Source organism: Hipposideros armiger, unplaced genomic scaffold (genome assembly GCF_001890085.2).
Source record: "Hipposideros armiger isolate ML-2016 unplaced genomic scaffold, ASM189008v1 scaffold_268, whole genome shotgun sequence".
NCBI lineage: Eukaryota > Metazoa > Chordata > Mammalia > Chiroptera > Hipposideridae > Hipposideros > Hipposideros armiger.
In genome coordinates this window covers 1,315,818-1,331,836 of record NW_017731618.1, presented here as the reverse complement: position 1 = coordinate 1,331,836, position 16,019 = coordinate 1,315,818, and the positions used below count along the sequence as shown (strand labels likewise).

Sequence of the window (16,019 nt, the reverse complement as noted above, 5' to 3'; positions counted from 1 at the left end):
AAACTTGACTTGAAGATTTCCTGGAGTTTTATTACCAACAAAAAAATACCTGAGAGGCCCCCTCATTCCAAAGATTCAGCTCTTATTCATTGTTTAATAAAAATCACAAAATCCACCTAGCTAGGAAATTTAAAGATAAAAAAACAGCTAATTAAACTTAATTGGGTCAGTATGGGCAGGCTGATTACCCTGTTTGATCGGCCTCAGGAGAATGTAATCACGGATTCACCAAGTGCAACTTGGCAGAGGAAAGCCTGCAGTCAGGACAGGTGCTATATTTCTGTCTAACTGAAGATGTAATTTTTAGTGAGAAATAAGAAAAAGAGGTTAAAAAAGGAAACAGTGTACTGGGGTATAGCACATTCAACACAAACAAGTCATTCCAGACCCATTCTAGTCTCTCAGGGTGGAGCAGAGGGAATTATTATAATAATAACAACACAACAGGCTTACTTCATAGGAGGTCCTGGATTTCCTTCCCCCAACTTAACCAAATATATTGTATCAGGTTTTCGTTGCAGCAAGTTCTTTCTGGCTTGCAACATAGAAAGGAAGTTAAGAGAGCTATGTGGAGTGAATTGAGCACATGGATGAGTCAGGTTTGTCTGAGGGATCTAAATCACAATATACCACAGATATGAGTATTGATTCCTGGAATTTGAAGACAAACTTATCCCACCAGCATACATACTTATGATAATCATTCATTCTGGAACCCCTGATTTTGAAGGTAGTAAGTTAATCTGATTAATATTGATTTAAAGTGCATCAAAACCATGGGTTAAAAATATAGATTTCTAAGCCTCAACCCAACCTGCTAAATCAAGTCTCTGGTAGTAGGTCCAGGAAAAACGTATTTTTAAAAAAGTGCTTCACAGGTGGCTCTTAGTTATTGTAAAACATGTGAAATGTACTTTCAGTGTTTTGCTTAGTGGCACAGTAGTTAAGAGTTTGAATGTCAGTTCCATCATACCATATGGTGATATTTTTTACCTTAAATCATTTTACCTCTTTTTGTTCCTTGTTACTAAAATGAGGATATTAAGAGTCCCTAACCCAAAATGTTGTTGCAAAGATTAATACATAAAAAATGTTTAGTACTCTTACTGTTATTAGCAGTAACATTATCTAGACAAAAATAGTAAGTCAACAAAAAAAGTAGAGTGTCAATGAAATCTGTGTGGAAACCCTACCCTGTTCTACCACTGTATTTTTGCAGTTTCCACAACATGCTAAACCTTCCTTATTAAAAGCTTTTTTTTTTACCATTTCTTGAAACTCCTTTTCTGTTGTTTTATTTTTTTATTCTACTTCTCCCTCTTAAAAGAGAGATGGAGAATAAACAGATGAGGAAAGTTTCTATGGCACAGGACATAAGGATACCACGAGAGGCCTAACCTTTATTAAGCGCCAACCATGTGTCAGGAATGTCTACATCACTGCAGGAGGAAGTAGGTGTAGATTTTAAGAACTTCAATTACCCAACATAAACCCTGATGACTCAGAGAGGAAAAAAAAAAAAAAAAAACCTCTCAGACATTAGATAAATCTGTCAAAAATGAGTTAAATTAGTTACATATATTGTGAAATATGTTATGTTTCTCATTAATCTGGGACATGCAGAGTCAATTTTCATCAAGAAAAGAAATAAAAACAAAGGAAAATAATGAGTTCCATATCATATGAAGACCACGTCCAAATGATCTGTGCTTTATCAACCACAGGATTCATACCATTCCTATAGATTGATATGCATGATCTCATTTAATGCTCAGAAAACTGCAAGGAAGACTGTTCCTTTTCACATGGAAGGAAAATAGGTTAGTGAGTTTCAATAACTTGCCCACGGTGGCACTCTGCACTGTGCTGGTTGACTGCTTCTGGCTCCAAAGCCTGCTCTCAATCACTCCACCTGAGCAAGAGAGACCCAGGAGCATGCTGGGTTCCCAACCCTGAACTCATGGCTGAGGACACAGCGATGACATGCCTTCACGGAGCTTTCAGTCTAGCGCAGAGGAGATGGAAAAAGAATACATCTCATAATGTGACGGACCATAGGAGGTCTAATGAGCTCTAAGCATATAACAAGGTGACTAATTTTACTGTGAGGATAAGGGAAAGCGTCCTCAAGTAAGGGGCATTTAACCTGAGAGATGAACAATGGGTAGGAGCAATAAGGGAAAGGAAAAGGGAGGGTATCAGTAAGGGAAGGAGCAGTATGTGTGAAAAACTTGACGCCAGAAAGAGTCAGATGCTTTGAAAGAAAATAATAATATCCAGGAAGGCTGGAGCACATTAAGCAAAGGCTAAAAAGGGGCCAAGGAAGCCATAACGGGAAGTCTCATAGGTCATATAAAGTTTTGGGACTTCATCTTAAAAAAAAAAAAATCAACAAAGACATTAAGCAGATGAAAGTTCTGGGCAGATTTTCTGATTTGTAAAGCTCTCCCACATCAGTGACTGCCATGGGCATATTAGAAGACTGGCTAGCGCTAGACGTTTTCAGCCTCTATTCAACATGCTTTTGAGCATTAGATGCATGACTCTTTTAATACTACACTCTTGCCAATTCGACTAATGCACCACAAATACAATAAGTACTATAAATACTCTGCAATTTCTATTAAACTATAGCTCCAAGCACCACCTCTTATCTTGATCTCAAGATGTACATCAGCTGTTCCTCTCTTGGCTTATTGTCTGCATCTGTGTACTAACAACACCCCAAGCACCCATTAGAGTCAATTTTATTGGTAACTTCTGCTTCCATCGTTAATCAGCTTCTGGAAATCAAAGCCAACTGCACCCTCTGTGCTGACATATACTTGCCGTCCACCAAGTACTGAAACCATGTGGAAAGACAGATAGAACAATTAAAACAAAAATCTGTACAGAAAAATAGCCTTTTTTGTGTTGCATTGATAAGTCACTGGCTGCCTGAATAGTGTTTAGCTGGGATCACTGCTGACTATAGAATGAAACACATTGTGTTAATCTTGAGTAATGCCTTAGCCTTGAAAGTTCTCACACCTAAACTTTTGTGATTTTTAACATTTCATTAACTGATTAGCTGGAGATTTAAAAATAATAGATGTGTGAATAAACAACTGAGCTGATTTTATTCCTCCTTTGATATGCTCCTGAGCTATAAACAAGATTACAAAGTCAGCTCATTAATTCCAGTGCTATTCCTATTTTTCTTTATCTCATGTATGCATCGATTCCTTCAAACCTTCCCCTCGGCTAACCCAGTCCTGCTTCTTCACACCATCCTTCTCCCAAAGTTTCTCCTCTACGTTTTAAAGATGGAGTTTAGAGCTACAAGTTTGCAAGGATGTATGCTCTCTACTCCTTGGAAGCTGAACCACAGAATGTAAAGTAGAAATGGGAAATAAATAATGTATATTATAATTTGATGTTATGATTCCCATTAGAGCCTACAGAGCAAATACATAAAGGTTGGAGCACTGCCCTTAGAGAAAAGATTCTGCATCAGGGAGGTTTGGAAGGAAAATGTTTAGCTGGCTCTTCTAAACTGATTGTTCCACTAGTAACCCTCCACTGACTATTCTGAAATTAAACAAAAACTTTGTATACTGGTGTTTATTAAATATTCTATTAAAATGTTCCTAGGATGGAAAGATTTGGTGGACACACCCTAAGGTGACCCCAGTGAGTCATGCCCTTATATAATTATCTCCCCTTGAGTGTGGGTGGACCCTGCAAGTGTTTCTAAAGGATAGATTATGGGCCAAGATGATAAGATGCCATGCCTTTGATTAGAGTTACTTTATATAGCAAAGGTGATGCAAAGTCACCCCCATGATGATGTTACGTTATATAAACTCTCACTTAGAAGACTGGAGAAAGAAATTCTCCTGCTGGTCCAGAAGTAAGCTGCCATGTTGTGAGAAGGCCCATCAGGAAGCTCACACAGCAAAGAACTGTGGGAAGCCTCTAGCAGCCGAGCCAACAGTGAGCAACAAAAGGAGTTTGTGCTAAGACCTGATTGCAGTCTGTGAAATCCTGAGCAGAAACCCTAGCTAAGATGTACCTATACGTCTGTCCCACAGGAACTGTGAGATAATAAATAATGGGTTTCTTTCTTCTTTTCCCTCAATACTTCAGTAATATTCCACTACCTCCTCACAAGTAGGTTTCTATTGCAAAAAGTGTGACATAAAATTGATTTTTACTTCTTTCTAGGTGAACTGCTCTTGTTCTTGTGTTGTTGAAATTTTCTTTTTGACTTAACCAAATTAACATATATACAGATTCCACATTCTTCTCAAGAGAACATGGAGAGAGGCACTTCTAGAATGGAAACACGACGGGTTTTGGTGGAGTGAAGAATTTTTACTTTGCAGATTTTTTTTCAATAATAAAGGATATGTTGCTATTTATAAATGAACACACGGCCAGGAATTGAGAGGTTCAATATCACTCAGTGATATGAGGTTTGCCTCAAAAGATTCTGAGGCTTAGTAAATAGAATCCATATTGTTCCTTCTGTTCCCAAATCAGTGGGTTGTTTAATTCATTATTAGTGATTCTATTCAGGCATACAACATGCTGCTATGCTGTGGTTTGAGTTTAGGAGAGCCAATCTATAAAATTAGGCTTATTCACCGCTTGAAAACACCAGACCTGCAATTTTAGCTCACTGCATCACATCTGTGCTTTTTAAGAAGGCAGAGTTTAGTTGTTTATATTTAAGAGATCGAGATATATCCTTTGGTACTGAAACATAACTCTTTATTAAAGCAAGGATATGTAAGTAATATAAGTAATATTAGCCAATGAAACAATTCTTCTAGAGAAAGGTTTCTTTCAGAAATAAAGACTTAGGATGCGTTTCTTAGTAATTTTTTTTTAAAAAGCCTCAGACATTTCTCTTTTAATGCACATTACACATCTCAGCATGTAGTTAAACATCTCTCTAGTAGTTTATTTTCAATTGTCATCAGCATTATTTGGTAAAAGAGTGTTAACTTCTCTCTCACAGCCATAGACTATTAATCAGAGTGTCAGCATTAATTAGGAAAAAACAACAACAAAAACTGGTTACCTTTGTAACCTACTTGCATTTAGAAGTTCTATATCCTTCCCTGCATATAGTAGAAAAGAGGAACCTCCACACCTTTCCCTTCACTTGGTCATAGTTACTCAGCAAGCCCGCTTTCCCAGGCACCAGCGCTGCCATTTTCTTGTATACTCTTGTTAACTCCTCCCCCCAAGTGCTGATTTGACTCCTAAATTGTAGCCAGATGTAACTTATGTGATGTAGATCTGTTTACATTTTGAATATACAGTAGCCCCCATCAAAAAGAAGAATCATAGAAACTATTCTAAAGCACCAATATTTCCTAAATGATTATAAAATTGTGAGAATTTCAACAAGACTTTTAAATAGAAATAACGTTTGTCAAGTATGGCAACGTGCTGAACCATATTGAGTATTAGTAAGAAGCCCTGCTTTTACCCAACCACATCCAATTCAGGAATTAGGCCCTCTCCTAGCTCAAGGCAGGAACAATAAATTGATGGCAAAGATGGATCATTAAATTCTGGTAATTAGTGGGATATTACTCCGTCTATCAAATTTGAAGTATAATTGATTAATCCCTTAACTTTGAGATATGTCACATCAATTTCTTTTGCATGTCTCAACAGCAGTCTTTCCATGTTCTTAACACAGTTATTTCAAAATTATAGATCAAGCAATCAATACATATTTACAAGTGCCAAAAAGGTGTGAGTTTTTATATTGGACTTTATGGGGCCTATAAGGATAGATGAAATCTCTTTTATCAGAGGTAATTGGGAATCAAATAAATTAAAGTTTTTGTTTGCTTTTTGTTTGGGGTTTCTTTAGTTTTTTATTTTGTTTTGTTTTTTTGAATTTTTTTTTTNGGGGGGGGGGGTATGGCAAATGAGTGGTTTGACTCTTTTATGCAATGACCATCATATTGGTCTTGAGATTATCACTCACTGGGTTTGTTGCACATAATCCTCATGTAGACTGCCCAAATACTTCACTATACTTAGTTATATAAATAAAAATATTCTTATTTTCTTCAAAAATGAAAACTACCAAAGAGTCCAATTTCTGCTGACAAAGGCATTTTTGTTTTGACTTGGTATTACAAAGTATTATCCTTTAAATTCATGAGACTATTTCTTAAAGCATTTTGGTAACCAATTGATACTTTCTGCATTAGGGTATTTTTTAATTAGTGAACAGTCTAATGAATATGGTATTAGACACATTTTTAAAAATTGAATCTGCTAAAACAACTAATCTGTAAGTTGTAGAGTTGCTTAAACTTTTTATGCCAAGGAAGCAAAACAGTGACCCTTTGGAAGAATATTTTTTAAAGTATCAAGCAAAGGAAGCATTGACTGTATGTTCATGGCTTGGGTATTTTCATTTTTATTGTTCTCTTTAGAAAAGGAGAACCTTTCTCACCAGATTATGTAATTAATGATGGATGTGTGACTCTGTATACACTTCAGTCCACTGTGACCCCTGGCTACAAAAACCATATCAAGGAAACTGCTCACATATGGGAAAGTGAAGCACTGACCTACATCTCCATTATCAGTTTCATCTCTAGTAGGAGTCATGTCAGAATTTCTTTTTCCATCTCCTTTAAAATTTGATTAAACAAAGAGAAAATATGTTACTGCTATGCAAGGGTGACACATTCATTAATCACAATACAATTTACATTAAAATAATAGCTGCCATATGAGTAACTAATCTGATATTAAAATTCTATTAAGAGAATTCAACATCACATTATAAATCTAAACTACAAAGAGGATTCAGAGTGGTTGGAGTGTTATATTCTTCCAAAATTGATGGTGTCATGTCAACTATTGTCATGAGATGATCAATAAAAAATATATAAGCCACGAATTCCATTGTGAAGATACATGTGTAAGTAAACCCAGGAAAGAAATCTTCTCTTTTATCCTTATGGTGTCTTACTTTCAGTTATAAAAAGTGTTATTTTAAAAGCATCTGAAGGCTTAAGGTTATTAAAGCAATATGTTTTATGATACGTGCACAAAGATGAAAGTAACTACACATGTCTGATGTGTAACTTATGCTGATAACTAGGAATTTCCTCTTTCTCATGAATGCATGTTTCTTGTAGATAACAAGCCACCCTGGGGAAAAGAGCCCTGGAGAGAAAAGGGTAGTAGCTATTACTGGGAGTTTACAAAGTGTTGCACTCTATTAACATCCCTCATTCCCTAGGTGCCTGTCTCTGACAGCTCACAAAGCTTAGCACTAACAGGTGGATGATGGGAGGGTATACAGGCACTGTGGCCTTCTGAAAATCATATAACTTTGAAATCAGATCTGGGTTCAGATTATGACTGCTATCTACTGGCTATGTGACCTTGGGCAGATGACAACTTCCTCAGTTTCGAGTTTCTCATAGGCAAAATAAACAGAATATTATCTGCCATCAAGATAAACTGATATAATGCATGTAAATAGCTGGTAAATCACAGGTGTTCAACTAACTACAGGTAGTGTTTATTTGAAATATGTAAGGTCTACCATGTGGCAGGCACTATGCTGGGAGATAGTGATGTATAAGACAGACGGCGACTTAGAGTGGCCACCTGTCCTAGTGTGTCTACAACTTACCCGGTTTCAACAAAGTCCCACAGCCTGGAAACTATTGAGCCACAGGCAAACCAAGAGAGCTAGTCACCCTACCAGACAAACAAATTATATCTAGATGCCAGCAAGGGTATGACCACAGTGTGAAACCGTAGTTTCAGAGGGTGGTCAAAAGAAAGAGCAGAACTATCATCTCACAGGCTGAATTGAAGTGAGCATGAGAATTACAGGATTCTAAATGGATATGGAATTTGTGAGAGGATCAAGAACAGGATTACAAACAAGGAGTGCTAGGTGAATCAGGTGAATAAACAGCTGACAGAGCCATACAGGATTCCTTTAAACTATCCTTGAAGAAACCTACTATAGTGTGACCTACATGTAGACATTCAATGGAAGAAGAAGGTATATAGGAAGCCAAGCGTGTAGGTAATCGTACAACTAGGGAACAAGCCAAAGCATAGAACATTTCCTATGGACAGCTGTTGACTGGACCACATACTTGAAGCATCATCTAGTACTCCATAGTACCCTCATCTAGTAGCAATAGAAACGAAAGCCCCAGACATTATCCTCAGCATCATGCTCCTGAGCCACTGCTCCAAGTGTAAGCTCCTCTGATTTTTCTTCTTTGCCTAGACTTCTGCCCCAACAGTCTTCCAAGTTTTCTTCGTCCATGGCTTCCTCCTGTGCCTGCCTTGACAACCACATCTTTCTATAGCCTCAGGATCCCACTATTTTTATTGAAAGCTCCCGTCACATTCTATAATACCTACTTCATCGATATTCCTCTTGCTTATTCTTGCCTCTTCATTCCATTAATGTTGTTTTAGTTCATGCATGCATTGCTGTGTGTAAATCCCATTAGCCTCTACCCAGTCTCTCTGCATCCATCTCACCCCTTTCTTATGTAGCCTCTGAAGCTGGCAATGCTGGCAGTATCCAAAACTGCCAGAGAAAGTTCTAAAATTAAAATCTAATCATGTTTGTTCCCCGCTTTAAAATCATTCAACTCAAGGTATTTTGTAACTTCTCTTTTGATTTCTTTTTTGGCCCAATGGTATTCAAGTGTATATTGTTTAAATACCACATATTTGTGAATTTTCCAGTTTTCTTCCTGCCACTGGCTTCTAATTTGATTTCATATTGGTCAGAAAGGATACTTGATGTGATTTCAGCCTCCTCAAAGTTGTTCAGACTTGTTTCATGACCTAGCATGTGATCTATCTTGAAGAAAGTTTCATGTGCATTTGAGAAGGTACATTCAGCTGCTGTATGGTAGAATTTTCTATATATGTCTATTAGATAGATTTGGCACACAGTGTTGTTCAAGTCCTCTGTTTCCTTATTGATCTTCTATATAAGACCTTTCTAATTAATAATCTGTATAATAATGGATGACCTTTCCATTATGTTCAGTAGGATAATGAAGTGTTCTATATTCATGTATTGCTGTCTGTTTCTCCCTGCTGTCTGTCAATATTTGCTTTATATATTTAGGTGATTTGATGTTGGATGCATATACACAGAGGGTGGCAAAAACTGTATATACATTTTAAGAAAGGCAAAAACTGTATTACAATTGTAATACTCAATATATACCGATAACAAAAGATGAATACAAGTCGTGTGTATACAATTTTTTTGGCACCCCCGTATTTATAATTGTTAGAGGTTCCTGTTAAACTGACTCTTTCTATTATTATACAATGTCCCTCTTTTTCTCCTAAGACAGTTTATGACTTGAAGTCTCTTGTCTAAGTATAGCATCCCTGCTCTCATTTGCCTAGAATATGTTTTTCCATCTCTTTATTTTCAGCCTATGTGTGTCCTTAAGTATAAGTTTCTTGTAGACAGCACAGACTTGGGCCTTGTTTTTTAAATGTATTCAGCCATTCTATGTCTTTTTATTGGGGAGTTTAATACATTTATATTTAAAGTAATTATTGATAGAGGATTTACTATTGCCATTTTTGTTAACTTTTTCTGTCTGTCTTATAGTTTGTTTTTTCTTCCTCTCTGGCTGTGTTTCTGATAATATGGCTAAATTGATAATATTTTTGTATACATACATTATGATCAAGCGGGATTATCCCTGAAATGCAAGGATCATTCAACATACGTAAATCAATCAATATGATATACCACATTAACAGAATGAAGGATAAAATTCACATGATTATTTCAAACACATTTTCATGAGAAAAGCTCTCAACAAATTCAAACTTACCAGAACACAAAGGTCGTATATAAATGCCCACAGCTAATGTCATTCTCAATGGTAAAAAATTGAAAGATTTTCTTTAAGATCTAGAACAAGGCAAGGATACCCAGTTTTGCCACTCCTACTCTATGTAGTATTGAAATTCCTAGCCAGAGCAATTTAGGCAAGAAAAATAAATAAAAGGGCATTGAAATAAAAAAAAGAAGTAAAATTATCTCTGTTTGCATATAACATGTTCTTATATGTAGAAAACCTTAAAGGCTGTACCAAAAAACCTGTTAGAACTAATAAACAAGTTCAACAAAGTTCCAGGATACAAAATCCATGTACAAAAATCAGTTGCATTTTTATACACAGCAATGTATTATCTAAAAATGAAATTAAGAAAACAGTTCCATTTACAAATAGCATCAAAAACAATAAAATATTTAGTTATGAAGTTAATCAACAAGGTAAAAGATCTCTGCACTATGAAACACTAATGAAATAAATTAAAGCAGATACAAATAAATGGAAAGACACCCCAAGTTCCTCGAGTAGAAGAATTAACATTGTTAAAAATGCCATTACCCCAAGCAATCTATAGATTCAATGCAATCTCTATCAGAATCACAATGGCTTTTTTTTTACAGAAATAGAAAAAATAATCTAAAATTCATATGGAACCACAGAAGACCCCAAATAGCCAAAGCAATTTGAGCAAGAACAACATACCTGGAGATATCACAGTTACTATTGGGTTGTCGGAAAAGTCATGACATATTTTTTTCTATGTTTTTTGTTGCAAAAATGCATCATGACTTGGCCAACAACCCAATATTACAAAGACACCGTAATCAAAACAGTATGATACTGATATAAAATCAGACATATAGACAAACAGAACAGAACAGAGAGCCCAGAAATAAACCCACACATACACAGTCAACTGATTTTTGACAAAGATGCAACAAATACACAATGGGGAAAAGATAGTCTATTCAGTAAATGTTGCTGTGAAAACTAGATATCCACATGCAAAAGAATGAAATCAGGCCCTTACCTCATTTCATAATCAACTCAAAATGTATTAAAGATTTAAATATAAGACCTGAAACCATAAAACACCAGAAGGAAACAGGATAAAAATCTTCCAGACATTGACCTTGGCAATGATTTCTTGGATATGACACCAAAAGCACAGGCAACAGAAGCAAAAATAGACAAACGGGATTATGTCAAACCACAAATCATCTGCCCAGCAAAAGAAACCATCAACAAAAAGAAAAGTGAATATATAGAATGAGAGAAAACATTTGCAAACCTCATATCTGATGAAGAATTAAATACAAAACATGTAAGAAACTTCTACAACACAATAGCAAAAATCAAATAACCAAATGAAATATGGGCTAATGACTTGAATAGACATTTTCCTAAATAAGACATATAAATGGACAACAGGCATATGAAAAAGTGCTCAACATCACTAAATATCAGAGAAATTCAAATCAAAACCATAAATAATAAGATATCACCTTACCCATGTTAAGATGGCTTTTATCAAAAAACAAAACAAACCAAAAACCCCAAAGGGAGCAAATGTTGGACAGGATGTGGAGTAAAGGGACCCCTTGTAAACAGTTGGTGGAAATATAAATTGGTGTAGCCACCATGAAAAACAGAATAAAATCTCCTCAAAAAGTTAAAAATAGAATTACCGTATGATCCAGCAATCCTCCTCCTTTTGGGGATATGTTTAAAGGAATTGAAATAAGAATCTAGAAGAGATATATCTACTCCCATATTCATTGAAGCCTTATTCAGTATAGACATAGCAATAACCTAAATACCAATCAATGGAGAAATGGATAAAGAAAATGTACTATATATAAAGAGGGTACTTTTTTTTGGCCATACATACACACACACACACACACACACACACACACACACACACACACACACATACACACTGAAATATTTTTAAGCCTTAAAAAAGAGGAAATCATATTTGTGACAACACAGATGAACTCAGACCATATTATGCGAAGTGAAATACTCCAATGCAGAAGAATAAATAATAAGTGCATGATACCACTTATACAATGAATTTAAAATAGTCCAACTCATAGACACAGAGGGTGGAAAGGTGGTTGCCAGAGGCTGAGGGGAAGGGTAAATGGGAAGGTATTAGGTAAAGGGTACAATATGCCAGTTATACAAAATGAATAAATGCTAAAGATTTACTGTATAGCATAGCGTATATAGTTAATATTGTATTTACACTTAAAATTTGCTAAGAGGGTAGATCTTACATAAAGTGTTCTTATTACACACACACACACACACACACACACACACAAACATAATAAGAGGATGGAGGGGAACTTTTGGAAGTGTTGGATAGGTTTATGGCATAGATTGCAGTGACAATTTCAAAGGATATATTTATCTCCAAACCCATCAAGTCATATCATTAATTATGCACAATTTTTCATATGTCAAAAATAGAAAACTTTTTTAAATTTTAAAAAAAGAGAAAAGTTTTAGAAGTTTATTACCAGCAGAATCACACGAGAAAAAAAAGAGAAAAGTTTTAGAAGTTTATTACCAGCAGAATCACACAAGAAAAAAATTTAAAGTAAGCATTTTAGATAAAAATATATATTTATCATTCTACATAAAAAGACTAATATGCAAGAAATAATAATAAAAAATATATTGCTAAATGTGCTGGATTAATGTAAAAAAAAATCATTCAGCTGTCCCTCAGTGTGTTCAGGATAAAGCCTAAGGTTCTTGGTTTGGCTTATAAGCCAAACTATCATGGCCTTTTCTCCCATGTTACTTCCATGTTTTCCTAAGTGTGCACAATTTATGTGCAGTAAAAGTATTATATTAAAAACAAGAAGTTGTTTGATACAATAAGTTTGGTGATAAAGTTTAATACTACAGTATTTTTTTAAATGATAATATAATCTTATCTTTATGAATCTCCATGAGAAAGATATAATTTACTTTGTTTTCCCAAATCAGTTGAGTCTGGAAACATTTTTGCAGTGCTTCTATACTAGGACTAATACTCCTCAAAAGATATTTTGAAAAACTATAGCTTCACCTCCTCCCATTCCCCTACCTGAAGTTGCCATTGTATGTGTAACTCCTGCAACCCGTCACACTCTTGACACCCTCTCATTTTCGCATGTGATCTTTCCTCCTCCTGAAATACTTTCTACTCTTTCTCCTAATTAATTTATACCACACCTTCAAGGCGAAGTTCACATGCACCTTCTTTGGCTGCCTCCATCTGGTTTAGGTGCCTTTCCCAAACCCCCGGGGACCCATTTCATTTCTTTTAGCACTCTGTATTTTCTCTAGGAGAGAGGCCCTCTTATTTACTTTCATTCCTTCCATGATTAGCACAGTATCTGACACATACTAGATATTTGCCAATTGTTGAATGAACGGGATATTGAAGATAATAGAGAAGAAATCACTAAACCAAAATTGAATGGGGTAAATTGGACCAGCAGTATTCCAATTGCTTGTATGCAAAATTAAAATGAGAAAACAACTCTGTCTTTGGAGAGAGCTCTAAGTACAGGAAAATGAACTGCACAACCTCTGAGGTCTTCTTCTTGCCTTTGGAGTCTGTGAAGTTCTGGGAGAATAATACATATTTCTATCAGTTTGATCTACCCCCTTCAAATGGATTTACTATTCTTTATTTAAATAATGTATGACTTACCCTTCCAGCTGAATATCAATAGAAAAAACAAACCTGATCTTAGATTTCTTAATGTCTCCAAGTTAGAATCACATTCATATTCAATGAGATTAAAAGGCCTTAGATACAAATTATTAGGGGTTTCTTCCCACTCTTTTAACTGTCTTATGTGGCCTTTTTTCATGTCTATTTTGACTTTCTAAGTTCTCTTGCAGAGATTTTAAATTATCCTTTCTTGACTTGTTTAGTGAAAACAATAGAATCTACAGAGAAAATTCATTGCGTTTATAACCATCTCCTTTTCCCTGTCAAAAATTTTTCCTTGTTCTTTTATGGCTTCTTTTTTCACTAATCCAATGTGCCAAGGATTTTGACAGCTAAAATATTTGATTAGTGCCATTGTACAGCTCAATGTACGGACTTAAAGTTAGTCACAATGGCTCTAGTTGAAGTTTTGATTGGTCAAAATATTTTACTTTTAAAGAAAAGCTACCCACACATGCCTTTTATAAAAACAACTCTTGTACAAAAAAGATGTCCTGTGTCCCTCCTTCTTAGTAATTCTGAATAGGTCACCTAAAGCAGCTGAAAACGTCAGGTTTCATTTCATATCTCTGTATTTTGGATTTGAATATGCACAGTAAAATTTTTCATGCCTCCCAGTACTTCAGACTCAATAAGGAAATTAACTTTCTTGCCTCCTGGAAAACAATGTCTGCTAACTTCACTGCATTCACTTGCTTTTTCACCCTTCAGTACACTCGAGTATGGCTTACAGCCCACCACCTATGAGAACATTATTTTAAATGTTGTTGTTGTTTTTTTAACCCTTTGACATTCCTCAGCATGGTTTGAGAGGTAGGGAAACATAGAGTAGTTTGAATTCTGACACAGATAAGAAAAAGGAATTTTGGATAATTGGAATTTGGTCTCTAATTTAAATAAATAAATAAATAAATAAATATGTGTGTATATATATATATATATATATATATATATATATATATATATATCCCTTTACTTATGGTCTACAGTTCGTTGCTTTTTTAAAGGGGAAATGTTATAAAACTACCAGCAAAACCAGAAGTTTCTAAGTCTGATTTATTATAGAAACATTCTATTATAAAACGTATTGCCCTGTAAATGAATTGTTTCTAGTCTAAACACAGATTTATGCATATAAATTTAATATTTGAAGCATTAACTCATTTTAAAAGTTTGATATAAAGAAAATAGCCTCTTAACTATGCTTAGAACACCATGAATTTTTTGAAGAAAGGTCTAGGTTCCATCTACATATTCCTTTTTCTCTTATGCCTGCTACACATCTAGGCACATTTTAGTATGTGAAAAGCACTTCACATTGAATTTGAAGTGGAGAATTGAGGCAAATGACTACACAACCAATGAAAGGCAGATTTTAATTTTGTACTTCAAAATCTACCTGTTGGCCTTTCCAATCACTTTTTCAGGGGATAATAGAATTACCTTAGATGGTGTGCCTACCACAAAAATTCCCTGTTAAGCAACAGGGGGAGTTTGTTCTGCAGTAATCGAACTAGCTTCCCTGTGGTCAAGTATTAGTACACAGGAGAGAGACAACACAGAAACTCTCTGCTGGGCTGAGATACCAGGCTCATACCTTTAATCTTTCTTTTCCAGATAGCTCCAAATTGCTGGAGAAAAATAATACAGTGGGACACATTTATGGTTTCCCAATTTTTAAAGGAATTCAGGATTGCCGGGCTTGCCTTCCAGCTCTCCACAATGATCGTTTCCAGACTTTTGCATGATCCTGAAATCCTGACCCTTCTCTAGCCTCTAGAATTTCAGTGAATAATACTCTCCCTGGTGTTGATAATAATTAGAACCATTACAAGGGGATGTGTATAATTGTCATCACCAAATACCCAGACCTATTCACATAGGCACCGAGATTCACATCTTTCTCTAATTTGAAAATGGTAGACATATAACCCTCCTCCTAAAAGGGGCCTTACCTACCATCTTCTCATAACTCCATAGTTAGAGGTTATCTTCCCGCCTCTATGCTGAATATTTCTCTCTACTAGATCCTATCCTTTAGCACTTAAATATGCCTTAATCATTCCCTTAAAAAATAAAAAAGATAAACCGTCCTTGGACCCCATGTTCTCCTGTTCTTCTTCTCTCTCTCTTTTCTCCTGAAAACTTGTAAAGAGTTCTTTAGCTTCACTATCTATACTGTCTATTGACTCTTCAACCCATACCAATATGGCTTCTACTATAACACCAATGAAACGTATTTAATAAAACTAATATTCTTTGTGACTCAAAAAGAAAATTTTGATTACTCATTTTATACAATTTCTTACCATATTTGACATAATTGGCCTCTCCCTCCTTTTTAAAATACTTTCTTTCTTGGGTTCTGTGACATCAGGTTCTCCTTGGTTTCCTTCTAC

The 16,019-nt window shown here is 35.4% G+C and overlaps 1 long non-coding RNA gene across 3 annotated transcripts in view; it reads right to left on the bottom strand.

Moving 5' to 3' along the window:
- LOC109390425 (uncharacterized) overlaps positions 1 to 16,019 on the bottom strand; it is an 83,168-nt gene that overhangs the window by 52,540 nt on the left and 14,609 nt on the right. The gene's annotated exons all lie outside the window — the stretch shown is intronic.